The sequence below is a fragment of the Symphalangus syndactylus genome, chromosome 7, assembly GCF_028878055.3.
Source record: "Symphalangus syndactylus isolate Jambi chromosome 7, NHGRI_mSymSyn1-v2.1_pri, whole genome shotgun sequence".
Lineage (NCBI taxonomy): Eukaryota > Metazoa > Chordata > Mammalia > Primates > Hylobatidae > Symphalangus > Symphalangus syndactylus.
The window spans coordinates 80,562,978-80,581,446 of record NC_072429.2 but is presented as its reverse complement, the minus strand read 5'-3'; the positions used below and the strand labels follow the sequence as shown (position 1 = coordinate 80,581,446).

At 37.3% G+C, this 18,469-nt stretch overlaps 1 long non-coding RNA gene across 1 annotated transcript in view; it reads left to right on the top strand.

Annotated features, from left to right (window-relative positions):
- The first annotated feature begins 450 nt into the window (after nt 1–450).
- The window catches only part of LOC129486556 (uncharacterized), a 66,864-nt gene continuing 48,845 nt past the window's right edge, over nt 451–18,469 (top strand). The window contains exons 1-2 of the long non-coding RNA XR_008659019.1: nt 451–547; nt 15,271–15,453. This is a non-coding gene — a long non-coding RNA (uncharacterized lncRNA). The remainder of the gene's footprint in view (nt 548–15,270; nt 15,454–18,469) is intronic.

The window sequence follows — 18,469 nt, the reverse complement described above, 5'->3', positions numbered from 1 at the left end:
CTCCCGTACTTCAGTGAGTGGGAGGGAGTAGCACCCAGAGGCTTCTTCTCTACCATTGTTTGGGGAGTTGGAGGGAGTGTTACAGCTCTTTAACTCCCACCACCCACTGGCTCAGCAAGCAGGAGCACTACACCTCTTTTGCTCCCGGAAGTTCGGGGAGTTCCAGGTTCTTGTCCTGTAACCAGAAGGAATAAGGTATGTGGACACCAGAGAATGAGTAAGGCAGAGTAGAATTTTGCTGGGCAACACAAAGAAAGTTCTCAGCACTGAGAGGGGATGTGAAAATGAATAGCCATCTGTGAGGCTGAGTCCGGGGTTCTTATGCTCTTAGAATGGGGAAGTGCATGCTAATTGGTCCATGGGTGGTCTTGGAACAAGCCCCACTTGATTGGTTGAAAAGCATCATTCAGAAGGAACCAATAAAGAGAGAGGGGGTAAGAAGGGGATAGAAGTTCTTACTCTGGTCACGAATTTTATTCGGAACTGTCAGCTCGGATTTGATTGGTTGAAAAGCATCATTCAGAAGGAACCAATAAAGAGAGAGGGGGTAAAAAGGGAATAGAAGTTCTTACTCTGGTCACGAATTTTATTCGGAACTGTCAGCTCTGGTTTTCAGGCTATAAGCTGTCCTTGGCTTGAAGGTCAGATTTCATCTGAGACCTGTCTCTGTCTGCCTAGGAATTTGTCTGTCTCCTGTTGCTACCACCACTCTGTCCTGCCTGGGACATGAGTCTTCCCTTTACCCATCATATCCTCACTGTCTACACTACATACCTATTAGTCACTTACTAGCAGTTTAGGTTATCAGATCAACTGTAGTGGTATTGCAGAGCTTGTGTTCAAATAACCCTTTTTTTACTTTATAGTAGCCTCAAAGCACAAGAGTAGTGATGCTGCATATTGTTATAATTATTCTATTTTATTATTTGTTATTGTTGCTAATCTCTTACTGTGTCTAATTTATAAATTAAACTCTATCACAAGCATATAATGCATAGAAAAAACATAGTATATATGAGGTTCAGTACTAGTTATGGTTTCAAGCATCCAACAGGGGTCTAGGAACATATTCCCTGCAGATAAGGGACTACTGTATTTTCATGTGGAATCCTGAAAGGTTACAAGCCCAATGGCCTATAAATCACCAACAATAGGAGGAGCCAAGATGGCCGAATAGGAACAGCTCCAGTCTACAGCTCCCAGCATGAGCGAAGCAGAAGACAGGTGATTTCTGCATTTCCAACTGAGGTACTGGGTTCATCTCACTGGGGAGTGCCAGAAAGTATGTGCAGGACAGTGGGTACAGCGCACCATGTGCGAGGCAAAGCAGGGCGAGGCATTGCCTCACCCAAGAAGTGCAAGGGGTCAGGGAATTCCCTTTCCTAGTCAAAGAAAGTGGTGACAGACAGCACCTGGAAAATCGGGTCACTCCCACCCTAATAATGCGCTTTTCCAACAGGCTTAAAAAACAGCACACCAGGAGATTATATCCTGCACCTGGCTCGGAGGGTCCTACGCCCATGGAGTCTCGCTAATTGCTAGCACAGCAGTCCGGGATCAAACTGCAAGGCGGCAGCGAGGCTGGGGGAGGGGCACCTGCCATTGCCCAGTTAGTTGTTTCATTAGGTAAACAAAGCGGCTCGGAAGCTCGAACTGGGTGGAGCCCACCACAGCTCAAGGAGGCCTGCCTGCCTCTGTAGGCTCCACCTCTGGGGGCAGGGCACAGACAAACAAAAAGAAAGCAGTAACCTCTGCAAACTTAAAACTCCCTGTCTGACAGCTTTGAAGATAGTAGTGGTTCTCCCAGCATGCAGCTTGAGATCTGAGAATGGGCAGACTGCCTCCTCAAGTGGGTCTCTGACCACAGAGTAGCCTAACTGGGAGGCACCCCCAAGTAGGGGCAGACTGACACCTCACACGGCCAGGTACTCCTCTGAGACAAAACTTCCAGAGGAACGATCAGGCAGCAGCATCTGCGGTTCACCAATATCTGCTGTTCTGCAGCCACCGCTGCTGATACCCAGGCAAACAGGGTCTGGAGTAGACCTCCAGCAAACTCCAACAGACCTGCAGCTGAGGGTCCTGTCTATTAGAAGGAAAACTAACAAACAGAAAGGACATCCACAACAAAACTCATCTCTATGTCACCACCATCAAAGACCAAAGGTAGATAAAATCACAAAGATGGGAAAAAAACAGCAGAAAAACTAGAAACTCTAAAAATCAGAGCACCTCTCCTCCTCCAAAGGAATGCAGCTCCTCACCAGCAACAGAACCAAGCTGGACAGAGAATGACTTTGACGAGTTAAGAGAAGAAGGCTTCAGATGACCAAACTACTCTGAGCTACAGTAGGAAATTCAAACCAATGGCTAAGAAGTTAAAAGCTTTGAAAAAAAATTAGATGAATGGATAACTAGAATAATCAATGCAGAGAAGTCCTTAAAGGACCTGATGGAGCTGAAAACCAAGGGATGAGAGCTACGTGACGAATGCAGAAGCCTCAGTAGCTGATGTGATCAACTGGAAGAAAGGGCATCAGTGATGGAAGACAGAATGAATGAAATGAAGCGAGAAGAGAACTTTAGAGAAAAAAAGACTAAAAAGAAACGAATAAAGCCTCCAAGAAATATGGGATTATGTGAAAAGACCAAATCTACATCTGATTGGTGTACCTGAAAGTGACGGGGAGAATGGAACCAAGTTGCAAAACACTCTGCAGGATATTATCCAGGAGAAATTCCCCAATCTAGCAAGGCAGGCCAACATTCAAATTCAGGAAATACAGAGAACGCCACAAAGACACACCTCGAGAAGAGCAACCCCAAGACACATAATTGTCAAATTCACCAAAGTTGAAATGAAGGAAAAACTGTTAAGGGCAGCCAGAGAGAAAGGTCAAGTTACCCAGAAAGGGAAGCCCATCAGACTAACAGTGTATCTCTCGGCAGAAACTCTACAAGCCAGAAGAGAGTGGGGGCCAATATTCAACATTAATAAAGAAAAGAATTTTCAATCCAGAATCTCATATCCAGCCAAACTCAGCTTCATAAGTGAAGGAGAAATAAAATACTTAACAGACGAGCAAATGCTGAGAGATTTTATCACCACCAGGCCTGCCTTACAAGAGCTCCTGAAGGAAGCACTAAACATGGAAAGGAACGACCGGTACCAGCCACTGCAAAAACATGCCAAATTGTAAAGACTATCAAGGCTAGGAAGAAACTGCATCAACTAATGAGCAAAATAACCAGCTAACATTATAATGACAGGATCAAATTCACACATAACAATATTAACTTTAAATGTAAATGGACTAAATGCCCCCAATTAAAAGACACAGAACGGAAAATTGGATAAAGACTCAAGACACATCAGTGTGCTCTATTCAGGAAACCCATCTCATGTGCAGGGACACACATAGGCTCAAAGTAAAGGGATGGAGGAAGATCTACCAAGCAAATGGAAAACAAAACAAGGCAGGGGTTGCAATCCTAGTCTTGGATAAAACAGACTTTAAACCAACAAAGATCAAAAGAGACAAGGCCATTACATAACAGTAAAGGGATCAATTCAACAAGAAGAGCTAACTATCCTAAATATATATGCACCCAATACAGGAGCACCCAGATTCATAAAGCAAGTCCTTAGTACCTACAAAGAAACTTAGACTCCCACACAATAATATTGGGAGACTTTAACACCCCACTGTCAACCTTAGACAGATCAACGAGACAGAAAGTTAACAAGGATACCCAGGAGTTGAACTCAGCTCTGCACCAAGCAGACCTAATAGACATCTACAGAACTCTCCAGCCAAAATCAACAGAATATACATTTTTCTCAGCACCACACCACACCTATTCCAAAATTAACCACATAGTTGGAAGTAAAGCACTCCTCAGCAAATGTAAAAGAACAGAAATTATAACAAACTGTCTCTCATACCACAGGGCAATCAAACTAGAACTCAGGATTAAGAAACTCACTCAAAACCACTCAAGTACATGGAAACTGAACGACCTGCTCCTGAATGACTACTGGGTAAATAACGAAATGAAGGCAGAAATAAAGATGTTCTTTGAAACCAACGAGAACAAAGACACAACATAGCAGAATCTCTGGGACACATTCAAAGCAGTGTGTAGATGGAAACTTACAGCACTAAATGCCCACAAGAGAAAGCTGGAAAGATCTAAAATTGACACCCTAACATCACAATTAAAAGAACTAGAAAAGCAAGAGAAAACACATTCAAATGCTAGCAGAAGGCAAGAAATAACTAAGATAAGAGCAGAAATGAAGGAAATAGAGACACAAAAAACCCTTCAAAAAATTAATGAATCCAGGACCTGGTTTTTTGAAAAGATCAACAAAATTGATAGACCACTAGCAAGACAAATAAAGAAGAAAAGAGAGAAGAATCAAATAGACACAGTAAAAAATGGTAAAGGGGATATCACCACCGATCCCACAGAAATACAAACTACCCTCAGAGAATACTATAAACACCTCTATGCAAATAAACTAGAAAACCAAGAAGAAATGGATAAATTCCTCGACACATACATCCTCCCAAGACTAAACCAGGAAGAAGTTGAATCTCTGAATAGACCAATAACAGGCTCTGAAATTGTGGCAATAATCAATAGTTTACCAACAAAAAAGAGCCCAGGACCTGATGGATTCACAGCCGAATTCTATCAGAGGTACAAGGAGGAAATGGTACCATTCCTTCTGAAACTATTCCAATCAATAGAAAAAGCGGGAATCCTCCATAACACATTTTATGAGGCTGGCACCATTCTGATACCAAAGCCTGGCAGAGACACAACCAAAAAAGAGAATTTCAGACCAATATCCTTGACGAACATTGATGCAACAATCCTCAATAAAATACTGGCAAACAAAATCCAGCAGCACATCAAAAAGCTTATCCACCATGATCAAGTGGGCTTCATCCCTGGGATGCAAGGCTGGTTCAACATACACAAATCAATAAATGTAATCCAGCATATAAACGGAACCAAAGACAAAAACCACATGATTATCTCAACAGATGCAGAAAAGGCCTTTGACAAAATTCAACAACACTTCATGCTAAAAACTCTCAATATATTAGGTATTGATGGGACGTATCTCAAAATAATAAGAGCTACCTATGACAGACCCACAGCCAATATCATACTGAATAGGCAAAAACTGGAAGCATTCCCTTTGAAAACTGGCACAAGACAGGGATGCCCTCTCTCACCACTCCTATTCAACATAGTGTTGGAAGTTCTGGCCAGGGCAATTAGGCAGGAGAAGGAAATAAAGGGTATTCAATTAGGAAAAGAGGAAGTCAAATTGTCCCTGTTTGCAGATGACATGATTGTATATATAGAAAACTCTATCGTCTCAGCCCAAAATCTCCTTAAGCTGATAAGCAACTTCAGCAAAGTCTCAGGATACAAAATCAATGTACAAAAATCACAAGCATTCTTATACACCAATTACAGACAGAGAGCCAAATCATGAGGGAACTCCCATTCACAATTGCTTCAAAGAGAATAAAATACATAGGAATCCAACTTACAAGGGATGTGAAGGACCTTTTCAAGGAGAACTACAAACCACTGCTCAATGAAATAAAAGAGGATACAAACAAATGGAAGAACATTCCATGCTCATGGGTAGGAAGAAGCAATTTCGTGAAAATGGCCGTACTGCCCAAGGTAATTCACACATTCAATGCCATCCCCATCAAGCTACCATGACTTTCTTCACGGAATTAGAAAATACTACTTTAAAGTTCATATGGAACCAAAGAAGAGCCCGCATCACCAAGTCAATCCTAAGCCAAAAGAACAAAGCTGGAGGCATCACCCTACCTGACTTCAAACTACACTACAAGGCTACAGTAACCAAAAGAGCATGGTACTGGTACCAAAACAGAGATATAGATCAATGGAACAGAACAGAACCCTCTGAAATAAAGCCGCATATCTACAACTATCTGATCTTTGACAAACCTGACAAAAACAAGAAATGGGGAAAGGATTCCCTATTTAATAAATGGTGCTGGGAAAACTGGGTAGCCATATGTAGAAAACTGAAACTGGATCCCTTCCTTACACCTTATACAAAAGTTAGTTCAAGATGGATTAAAGACTTACATGTTAGACCTAAAACCATAAAAACCCTAGAAGAAAACCTAGGCAATACCATTCAGGACATAGGCATGGGCAAGCACTTCATGTCTAAAACACCAAAAGCAATGGCAACAAAAGCCAAAATTGACAAATGGGATCTAATTAAACTAAAGAGCTTCTGCACAGCAAAAGAAACTAACATCAGAGTGAACAGACAGCCTACAGAATGGGAGAACATTTTTGCAACCTACTCATCTGACAAAGGGCTAATATCCAGACTCTACAATGAACTCAAACAAATGTACAAGAAAAAAAACAAACAACACCATCAAAAAGGGGGTGAAGGATGTGAACAGACACTTCTCAAAAGAAGATATTTATGCAGCCAAAAAAACACATGAAAAAATGCTCATCATCCCTGGCCATCAGAGAAATGCAAATCAAAACCACAATGAGATACCATCTCACACCAGTTAGAATGGCGATCATTAAAAAGTCAGGAAACAACAGGTGCTGGAGAGGATGTGGAGAAATAGGAACACTTTTACACTGTTGATGGGACAGTAACTAGTTCAACCATTGTGGAAGTCGGTGTGGCGATTCCTCAGGGATCTAGAACTAGAAATACCATTTGACCCAGCCATCTCATTACTGGGTATATACCCAAAGGATTATAAATCATGCTGCTATAAAGACACATGCACACGTATGTTTATTGTGGCACTATTCACAATAGCAAAGACTTGGAACCAACCTAAATGTCCAACAACGATAGACTGGATTAAGAAAATGTGGCACATATACACCATGGAATACTATGCAGTCATAAAAAATAATGAGTTCATGTCCTTTGTAGGTACATGGATGAAACTGGAAACCATCATTCTCAGCAAACTATCGCAAAGACAAAAAAAACAAACACTGCATGTTCTCACTCATAGGTGGGTATTGAACAATGAGAACACATGGACACAGGAAGGGGAACATCACACACTGGGGTCTGTTGTGGGGTTGGGGGAGGGGGGAGGGACAGCATTAGGAGATATACCTAATGCTAAATGACGAGTTAATGGGTGCAGCACACCAACATGGCACATGTATACATATGTAACAAGCCTGCATGTTGTGCACATGTACCCTAAAACTTAAAGTATAATAATAATAAAATTTAAAAAAAAAGATGAATAATATTGGTAATGGGGCGTGACAAACTGAACATATTGTAAAATAAAGTTTTCAACTTGCCAAAGTACAATCTAAAAAATAAAATTAAAATATAAAAATTAAAAATAAATCAAGAAAAATAGTTAACATACAAAAGTTGAGGGTAAGCTGTGTTCAGACCTTGCAAAGTGCAGTTGTCAGACCTCTAAATAATTTGGGAAGAGTTTGAAAGGGGAAAAAGTAGGAACTATTTTAATAAATACTTAAATAAAAATAGAGAAGCTAAAGGAAGGAAAAAGTAGAGGAAACTAGAGTAAGAATAAGCTGCTGGGGTAATTCTAAAAAAATGAAAAAGGATCTTGGCAGATTCTCTCCAGAAAAATAGCAATTCAAGATGAAAATTATTAAAAAATAATGTAACGTGGAAATTGTCCTAGAAACACCAGAAAAAATGCATAAAAATTCATTCAAGAAAAACTAATGTTTTTAAGAACAACTAGAGTCTGTGGAATTCTAGCCAAGATTCTTTAATTACCAACCTCCATTTCCCAACTTCACATTACAAGAGCTCTACCCCAGGCATGTGCAGTCATGAAGACAGGGATATCTCTGTCTCAGGAGGAGCAGGCTACTAGCATTTCTCTTCCTACCTCCACAAGCTCTATTCTAGGAAGGTATGTGGTGAAGAAGATCTGGGACTTTCTTCCCCTATTTCACCCCTGCTCATAGTGTGGAAGTTCTATTTCAAGTAAAGAAGGCGGGTGATACTGGGGCCCAGCACACTGGTAGCATGGAGGTTCTGTGCCACGCAAGGCAAGCTAAGACAATCAAGGGCTGCCCCTTACACACTCTAGTGCCGACTAGTAAGTAGACTAGGGATGTCACTCTGGGAGAAACAGATTTCTGCCCCCAACTGTGGTGCAGTCGCACAATTGTTCTGCCCAGGTAGAAAGGCAGGTAATAAGGATGAGGAGTTCTTCAGCTCTGCCTGAGGGGACTGGCTTTATTTGTAACAGTGGATGGAGATTTCTATGCATGGGAGTGTTGCCAGAAACAATAGCTATCTTTGTGGAAAGCAATTACAAGGAGGCAGTAACTCTGAAACAAGTAAAGTTGCAGAGAAACCAGAAGTTCAATAAAAAGAACCAAGAACAGAGACAGCCAAGAAGGATCTTTCTGTGATTACCATCAACTCTAAGCGTGGAAAGCCTTTCTCCTTGCACTATGCTGCATCCACTCAGGAAGCAATCAGAACAGAATGTGAGTCAGACTTAAGAACATTTCCCAAAGCACAGATAGACCCATCAGCATAGGATGGAAGTCTAAATGGCACCAGGAACTAACAAGGTTAAATTATACCAGGCTCTTCTGATCCTAGAAGACAGCAATAAATACCAAAAGGAGGGTAGTTAAAGAAATTCATCACACTTTATGTTCTGGAAATGGCTTGCTGCAAAGAAGTACCCTTTCTCATATGACTTAGATAAGACTCACGGATGGCCCTCTTGTATACCTACGACAAGACCAGATACAAACACTCTAAATTCTTATTCTTTGCCTCATATATATTTGCTGAACTGTTTGTCCCCATAATCAATCAGAACCAAATACTTGTAAGCAAACTTTAGATTTCTCTCCTTCCTATAGATCTCTGAATTTTACTCTCAGCCTCAGCCGGCGTGCAACCTTTCCTAAATTTCTCCTCTTGAAAATAAACTAACATCAGGATAAAACATTCTCTGATCTGTCATCCCACCATGCCTCCCTTTCTTCTTACATCTGAACATCCTGTTGTTTCTAGCCTTGTTTACTCCTCTCTACAAAAGGATTTTCACATAATCCTTAAGATGTTTGCTATGGTTGTTTTATTCTCTGTATTACAATAGTCCCTTCTTCCCCCTTGCAATAATCCTTCAAAAGAGTCTCTCCTTACCTAAATTTGGATTTTTAAAAATTAAAAAAAAAAATGACAGTGCTTAAACATAACTTCTGACCAGATACCGAGTGAACAAAGATCTTCTCTGATCTAGGAAATATACCCGGAAGCCAAGATTTAAAATAATATCATAGTCATCTGAGAGTCTGGAAGACTATACTTCCCAGAAGAAATCAGAGAGAAAAACCTCCAAGCTGAAGACAGGACAAAATAAAATGAAATAAAGTAAAATATCTGAACTGATATAATAGACTTTATGCCACACATGTATTTAAAACAGTAACAGGTAAAATTCTAACCAACTGAGGGTCGTAAACACAGTTTTAATCAATAAACAGGCTGTCAAACCAGAGGCTTCTCCCAGAGAGCCAGGATAAAAGATAAGCAAAAAGGAAAAAATTAACAATTCTAGCAGATACATCAGAGGCTGTACATGGCAGAGGAAAAAGGCTTTACAGAATTTATTAAAATAAGTCCCTAGATAAATGACTATGCAAAAAACAAAAACAACCCTCCTAAGAAAGTCGGTATCCAACATTATATCAATATATTATCTAAAATGTATAGTTATCAACAAAACATTAGGAAATATGCAAGGAAATAGGAAAATATGACCCATCCCACTTAGGGGAAAAGCAGCAAGCGTTAAAAATTGCCTTTACAGAAAATTTGGTGGTAGGCTTAGGTGACAAAAATTTCAAATTGTCTATCATAAATATGTCCAAAGAACAAAAGGAAACCGTGTTTAAAGAATTTAAAAGATATTTAAAGACAACATGTTATCAAATACAGAATACTAATGAAAAGATATAAATTACTGAAAAGAAACAAAAGAAAATTCTGGAGTTGAAAAATACAAGGGAAATGAAAACTTCACTAGAGGGGCTGAAAAGCAGATGTGAACTGGTGGAAGGAAGAATAAATAAATTTGAAGAGAGTTACATGGAGATGATGAAATCTGAAGAAAAGAGAAGAAAATAAAGAAAAATGAACACACTCTGAGAGAAATAAGGAACACTATTAAATACACCAATATAGTAATGGTAATATAAAACAACAGGACAAAAAATATTTGAAGAAATAATGGCTGAAAACTTTCCAAATTATTGGAGATATTACAGTACACATTAAAGAAACTCAATGAATTTCAAGTAGGATAAATTCAAAGAAATCTAGAGAGAGACACCTTATAATTGAAATGTTGAAAGACAAAGAGAAAGAGAAAATCTTGGGAGCCGCAAGAGAAAAATGACTTATGTACAAGGGAACTGTAGTAAGATTAACTTTGGACTTCTTATCAAAAACAATAGATACCAAAGGCAGTTGGATGACATATTCAAAGTTCAGAAAAAAAATGGCTGTCAAGAATCTTACATTCAGCAAAATATCTTTCAAAAATGAAGGTGAAAAAAAGATATTCCCAAATAATCAACAACTGAGAGAATTGGTTGCTAACAGACCTTCCTTACAGGAAATACTGAATGTAGTTCCTCAGGGTGAAAGCACTCAGCAACAGATAGTAATTCACATCTAAATATATTAAGAAAAAGAGTATCGGTAAAGGTAATTATGTAAGTAATTATAAAGGACACTATAACTGCATATTTTTTCACCTTTGTCCCCTTGACTAATTTAAGAAGCAAATGCATAAATCAATGTGTATAAAATTGAAAAGGTTTTTAAAAATATGATTGGCAGAATAATACTCCTTCCAAAATTTCCACATCTTGATCCCTAGAACCTGAGAATACGTTACCTTACATGAATAAAGAGATCTTGCAAGTGTGATTAAAATAAAAAATCTTCAGACAAGATTATTCTGGATTACTCAGACCTAATCAGATGAGTCTTGAAATGTAGAGCCCATTTCTTGAGTTGAAATCATTTAGACATCAGTGTGATGACGGAAGAAAAGTCATAGCTATGCAATGTAAAAAGAACTTGATCTGCCAAGACTGGCTTCAAAGATGGAGGAAGAGAACCATCAGCAGGTGTGGACATCCCCTAGAAGCTGGAAAATGCAAAGCAACTTCTTCTCCCCTAAAGCCTACAGAAAGGAACACAGCCCTTGATCTTTCCCAGTGAGACCCCATCTTAGATGTGTTACCTAAAGAACTGTAAGATAAAAATTGTTTTAAGCTACTAAATTTGTGATAAAGTTATGCCAACAATGTACAACTATTGAAAGCAAAGAGATCCAGTCAGAATATGCAAATATATAGAAATAAAAGATTAATAGTTGCATAGGGCTTCAGTAAGTGTGGAATAATGAGTGCTAATGGAGTTTCTTTTAGAGGACACAAAAATATTTTAAAATCAGATTGGGGTAATTTTTACACAGCCCTGTGACAAACTCAAAATCACTGAATTGTACAATTTAAATGGGTGAATTGGATAGTATGTGAATAATACATCAACAAAGCTATTTCTGAAAGAATATGCTACTGCTTTGAGAATTGGGCACGTTTCTTTTGACTAAAAGAGATCACCTCTTTCTAAATGAAATAGAAAAATGTTATTTATCAGGAAAAATGGGGCATTTTATTGAAATGAGTAATGGGATGTATAACTATGACGTAGCAAAGGAAAGAAGGACAAAACCTCTGGAATTTTGATGAGGAAGATTAGAGATATTTTCCAGGTGCTACTCCATCCTTTTCAGGCTCTGTGCCCTTGCATTTTCTATAAGATAATATGCATTGATTTGGGCCAAGTGGTCAAGGAGATTTTCCTCTGGGAGTAGAATCATTTGACTTTGATTTTTTTTAAAACCACTTCCCCACTAAACTAGGAATACAGGGAGGCTTCTTCCCTTAAAGAGTATCTACAACAAACCTACACTAACATCATATCTAATGGTGAGAAACTCAAAGATTCCCTACTAAAATAAAGGCAAGAAAGTCCCCTCTCACCACTGCTCTTCAGCATCACTGACAATTCTAGCTAATAAAATAAGACAAAAAAATAAATAAAAGGTATACAGATGGGTAGGTATAAAATGAAACTGTCTTTATTCACAGGTGACATGATTATCCATGTAGAAAATCCAAAAGAATAGACAAAAAAAATCTCCAGGAACTAATTGCTTAATTATAGCAAGTTTTTTATAATACAAGGTTAATATACAAAAGTCAAATGCTTTCTTATATACCAGCAATGAATAAGTAAAATTTGAAATTACAAACACAATATTATTTGCATTAGCACCCCAAAAATAAATACTTAGGTGTAAATCTAACAAAATATGTACAAGAGCTATGTAAGGAAAGCTACAAAATTCTCATAAAAGAAACCAAAGAAGAATTCAATAAATGGAGAGATGTCCTATATTAATGAATAGGAAAGATCAATATTGTCAAGATGCTTGTTTTTCCCAACTTGATCTATAGATTTGATGTAATGCCAGTCCAAACCTCAGCAAGTTACTTTATGGATATTGACAAGTTAATTCTGAAGTTTACACAGAGAGGTAAAAAGGCAGGATATCCAACACAGTATTGAAGGAAAACAAAGTTGGAAAACTTACATTACCTAACTTCAAAACTTACTATGAAGTGACAATAATAAACACAATGTGGGCGGGGCGCAGTGGCTAACGCCTGTAATCCCAACACTTTAAGAGGCCGAGGCAGGCAAATCACGAGGTCAGGAGATTGAGACCATCTTGGCTAACATGGTGAAACCCCGTCTCTACTAAAAATACAAAAACTTAGCCGGGCGTGGTGGCAGGCACCTGTAGTCCCAGCTACTTGGGAGGCTGAGGCAGGACAATGGTGTGAACCCGGGAGGCGGAGCTTGCAGTGAGCCAAGATCGTGCCACTGCACTCCAGCCTAGGTGATGAGTGAGACTCCGTCTCAATAAATAAATAAATAAAATAAGACAATGTGGTATTAGTGAAAAAATAAACAGATCAATGGAACAGAATAGAGAGAGCCCAGTGACAGATCCACATAAATAAAGTCAACCAATCTTAGAGACAGAGAAGGAAAGGCAATACAATAGAAAAAAATATAGTTTTTCAACAAATAGTGCTGAAATAACTGGACATCATATTTAAAAAATAAATCTAGACCCAGATTTTAAACACTTCCTTAAAATTAACTCAGTATAGATCCCAGACCTAAATGTGAAACACAAAACCATAAAACTCCTAGAAAAAGAGCACAGGAAAACTATAGATGACATTGCACTTAGCAATGATTTTTAGAAATAATAACATCAAAGGCACAATCCATGAAAGAAAGAATTAATAAACTCTATGAAAGACACTGTCAAGAGAATGAAAAGACAAATCACAGACTGGAAGAAAATATTTGCAAAAGACATCATATAAAGAATTGCTATTAAAATACACAACAAATTCTTACAATTCAGCGACAAGATAAAAAACAAGCAGTTTTAAAATTGAGCCACAGACCTTAACAGATACTTCATCAAAGAAGATATACAGATGGCAAATAAACATGAAAAGATGTTCTACCTCATATGTCATGAGAGAAATACAAATACAAATTACAGCAACGATGAGATAACACCACACATCTATTAGAATGGCCAAAATTCAGCATACTGACAATATCAAATGCTGAGAAGGATGGGGAGCAATAGGAACTACCATTCATTGCTGGTGGGAATGAATGCAAAATGGTAAAGCCACTTCAGAAAATAGTTTGGCAATTTCTCAAAAAATAAATAAATAAATAAAATAAACACACTGTTATTATACAATTCAGAAATCACATTCCTTGTTTTTTTCTCCCAAAATGAATATATATGTACACACAAAAGCCTGCATATGGATTTGTATAACAGCTTTATTTATAATTGCTAAGATTTGAAAGGAACCAAGACGTTCTTCAGTAAGTGAATGGATAAACTAAGGTATATTCAGATAATGGAATATTATTCAGCACTAGAAAAAAAAATTAACTATCAAGCCATGAAAAGGTATGGAGGAAACCTAAATTCTTGTTACTAATTGAAAGAAGCTAGTCTGTAAAGGCTACTTACTATATGGTTTCAACTATATCACATTTTGGAAAAGGCAAAAATGTCTAAAAATATATCAGTAGCTGTTAGGACTTAGAGAGAAATACAGATGAATAGGCAGAACACAGAGGATTTTTAGGGCAATGGAAATACCCTGTATAATACTATACTGGTAGATACTTGTCTTACACTTCGGTCCAGATCCATAGAATGTACAATACCGAGAATGACCCCCTAATGCAAACTATGGTCTTGGACTCTGGGTGGTAATTATGTGTCAATGTAGGTTCATAAATTGTAACAAATGTACCACTCTGGTGGAGATATTGATAATGAGGGAAGCTATGCCTCTGTGAAGGCAGAGTGTATGAGAAATTCTGTACTGTGCACTACTCTGCTATAAACATAAAACTAATCTGAAAAATTAAGTCTGTTAAAGAATTTCACCATAAAACCACTTTTCTTAATGTTAAATTTTTCTAACAATCGTTTACCAAATCTTACTTAGAAAATAGCTTTAGCTGGACACAGTGGCTGATGCCTGTAATCCCAGCACTTTGGGAGACTGAGGCAGGCAGATCATGAGATCAAGAGATCAAGACCATCCTGGTCAACATGGTGAAACCCCGTCTCTACTAAAAATACAAAAATTAGCTGGGCGTGGTGGCGTGCGCCTGTAGTCCCAGCTACCTGGGAAGCTGAGGCGGGAAAATCACTTGAACCCAGGAGATGAAGGTTACAGTGAGAAGAGATGGCACCACTGCACTCTAGCCCAGTGACAGACCCAGAATCCGTCTCAAAAAAAAAAAAAAAAAATTGCTTTAACTTGTTCACCAATAAGCATGTAATCAATTTGTTTGCCTGTAGCCAGCCAAATTTATTCTATAATAGTTTTTCTTTGCTCTGGATCCGTGGCTTTTGGGGAATAAAATCTTCTTTTGTTTTTGAAAGTTCAGGTATTTTACTTCTCTCAAGTGTAAAAGATTTTATTAACAACAGGACAGGTTTCTCTCAGCATGAGTGCCTATTATTTGTTTTCTTTTAACAGGAATTCTGCAAAAAGTAATAAACTAAAACAAAACCTGAAGGGTATAAATGTAAAATTAAGTCCTTTTACTCTCTCCGGTTGAACTACCTAGAGAAAACCATTTTAAATAACAATTTCAGAAGATTTTAAAAATTCAACTCTACCTAAAGACACCATAAAATGGCTCATTATTCCATCATCCAGGTAACTACCATTATTATTTTAAATGAATTCAAAAATATATGTACCTGACCATAAAATTATAAGCAATTTTAGTATTATTTTATCTATTTCATGATTTTCCTCCCAGAGAGTTCCAGTTCTGTATTCCAATAGTTCCAAAAATCTGCGTCCCAAGGTTTTGTGTCCCATTCCCTAAAACAATTTATATGAACATGACAAATATGTCATTTGTATATTCCATACTTTCTTAATTGGTTATTTGCTTTTGAAACTAAATCCTTACATATCAGTATTTGCAGATTTACTGCATTCATTTTTCTTATTCTTTTGTTATTAAATATTTTATTCATATTAAATAATAATAATAATAAATGAATATTAATGTACTCCTTTCTCAGCTTTAAAATATTCATGAGTACTCACACCTTGAAGTTCTCTATGCACCTCTCCTGGATGGCATAGCCTACATTCAACCCAGAAGTAAATGTTATCTTGAGTTTTTTATTTTATTATTCCTTTACACATAATTATGTTTTGCAAAATAATACTTATTTATGACTAGTATTATTTTAATTGTATTGAAAGTGAATAATATTAAATGGTTTTTCTTGCAACTTACTCTTTTCATTGTGTTTGTGAAATTCACCCTTGTGATTGTGTGAAACACTAGCATTCATTCTCACAACTGTTTTGTAGTCTATCTTACAAATGTAACACAATTTATCCAGCTGACTTTGGACTTTTTGGTTGTGTCTAGTTTTATCCTGTTATGAAAAATGTTGCTATTAATATTTTTGTACATATATTTTCATTCACATGTTATGATGACTTTCTCCAGGACATATCAAAGGAGTGGAAGTATTATTTTAGAGGGAAATTGCTTAGCTGTACAAGGTAATGCCACAGCAAGTACAGATAGGAGTATTAGCTTACATCCTGGCCAATACTTGGAATTAACAGACTTAAAATTTTGCTAAGCTGATAGGTTTAAAATGATAATCTTATTGATTTTAATTAGTAGTTTCCTGTTTACAAATTAGGTGGGGCATCTTATGTTTATTAGCCATTCAATTCCTCTTTCAAATGTGTTTCTTGCCTATTTTTCCAAGTGATTATTGGTCTTTTGTTAATAGTTTTCAGAAATGTTTTTGTTTAAAATAGAAATGTCTTATTTATTTTATGTGTTTAAGTGATTTTCTACTTGAGGCTTAGCTTTTCACTTTACTATAACTGTTTATGATGAAGCTATAACCTCAATTTTAAAGATATTTATAAAGCCTTTTATTTCTTGTTCATACTTTCCGTTCTTTAAAATTAAAAAAAATGTACTTTTGGCCAGACGCAGTGGCTGACGCCTGTAATCACAGCACTTTGGGAGGTTGAGGCGGATGGATCACAAGGTCAAGAGATCAAGACCATCCTGGCTAACACAGTGAAACCCCATCTCTACTAAAAATACAAAAAAAATTAGCTGGGCGTAGTGGTGGGTGCCTGTAGTCCCAGCTACTCGGGAGGCTGAGGCAGGAGAATGGCACGAACCTGGGAGGCACAGCTTGCAGTGAGCCGAGATCGCCTCTGCACTCCAGCCTGGGCGACAGAGCGAGACTCCGTTTCAAAAAAAAGAAAATGTACTTTTAATTGCAAGATTTACCTACATTTACTTCACAAATATTACAAGTTTTGCTTTTCACATTTAATTTTTAATATATCTTAAATTTTGATATAGTATTAAATAATACCTTTATTGGACCTTCTATGTTTCCTTTACATTTATTATGAAAATTTTTATTTAAATTGCCTTGAATTAATGGATTATTTTGGATTGAATGGTCATGAACTGGCTATATTTCTTGAATTGTTTAGCTATTCTGTTGCATTTTTTACCAACTGCTATAAATTTTTCCATTAAGATCTTGTACTTCCTTTTGTATTTATTTATTGGAAAACCTTTTTAGTGTCAGTTTTTAAATTGTGTTTCTAATTGCTATTTTCTAATGTAGAGAAATACATTTTATTTTTGCATATTCTTATATTTAGAGACTTTGCCTGTCTCTTTAATTATAATAATTATTTCAAGAACTCGTCTATCTGTGTATACAGTCTTATTAATACATTTGTAGTTTTGATGCTTTCATTCATAATTTATAATTTATATGCTTTGTTATACAGTTCAGATTTCTGTTACAACACTGAACAGGGGTGATACAGTGGCCTTCCTTATCTGGTTTCTGTTTAAAGTGTATTCTTTAACGTTTCTCTATTTTCCATTAGGTATGCTAAAATGCTGTTTTATAAAAATGTCTGTATTATTTGATAATAATAGAAGGCCCACATTTTAGTTTAGTTTAACAAATAGCTCCTGCTATGGACTAAATGAGTCTCCCCAAAATTCATATGTTGAAGTCTTAATTCCCAGTGTAATGGTGTATTAGTTCTCATACTGCTCTAAAGAACTGCCTGAGACTAAGTAATTTATACAGGAAAGAGGTTTAATTGACTCACAGTTCTGCATGTCTGGGGAGGCCTCCGGAAACTTAAAATCGTGGCAGAAGGTGAAGGGAAAGCAAGGCATATCTTACATGGCAGCCGGAGAGAGAGAGCAAAGGGGGAAGTGTCACTTTTAAAACACCAGTTCTCGTGAGAACTCACTCACTAGGAGGAGGACAGCATGGGGGAAAACCACTCCCTCCACCTGATCTTTGACATGCGGGGATTATGAGAATTACAATTCAAGATGAGATTTGGGTGGGGACACAAAGCCTAACCATATCAGATAGTATTTGGAAATGGGGCCTTTGGAAGTTAATTAGATTCGAATGAAGTTATGCAGGTGTAGATGCAGTAGTAGAATTGATATTCTTATAATAAGATGGAGACAGCCAAGCTCTCTCTCTGTCTCACTGCTATGTGAGGATACAGAGAGAAGACACCTTTCTGAACAACTGATGATTATTGGGCATCTAAAGCATGTGTGAACTTCCTATTTATGGACTTCATTTGTGAAAGAGACATAAATATCATATTTAAGACAGTAATC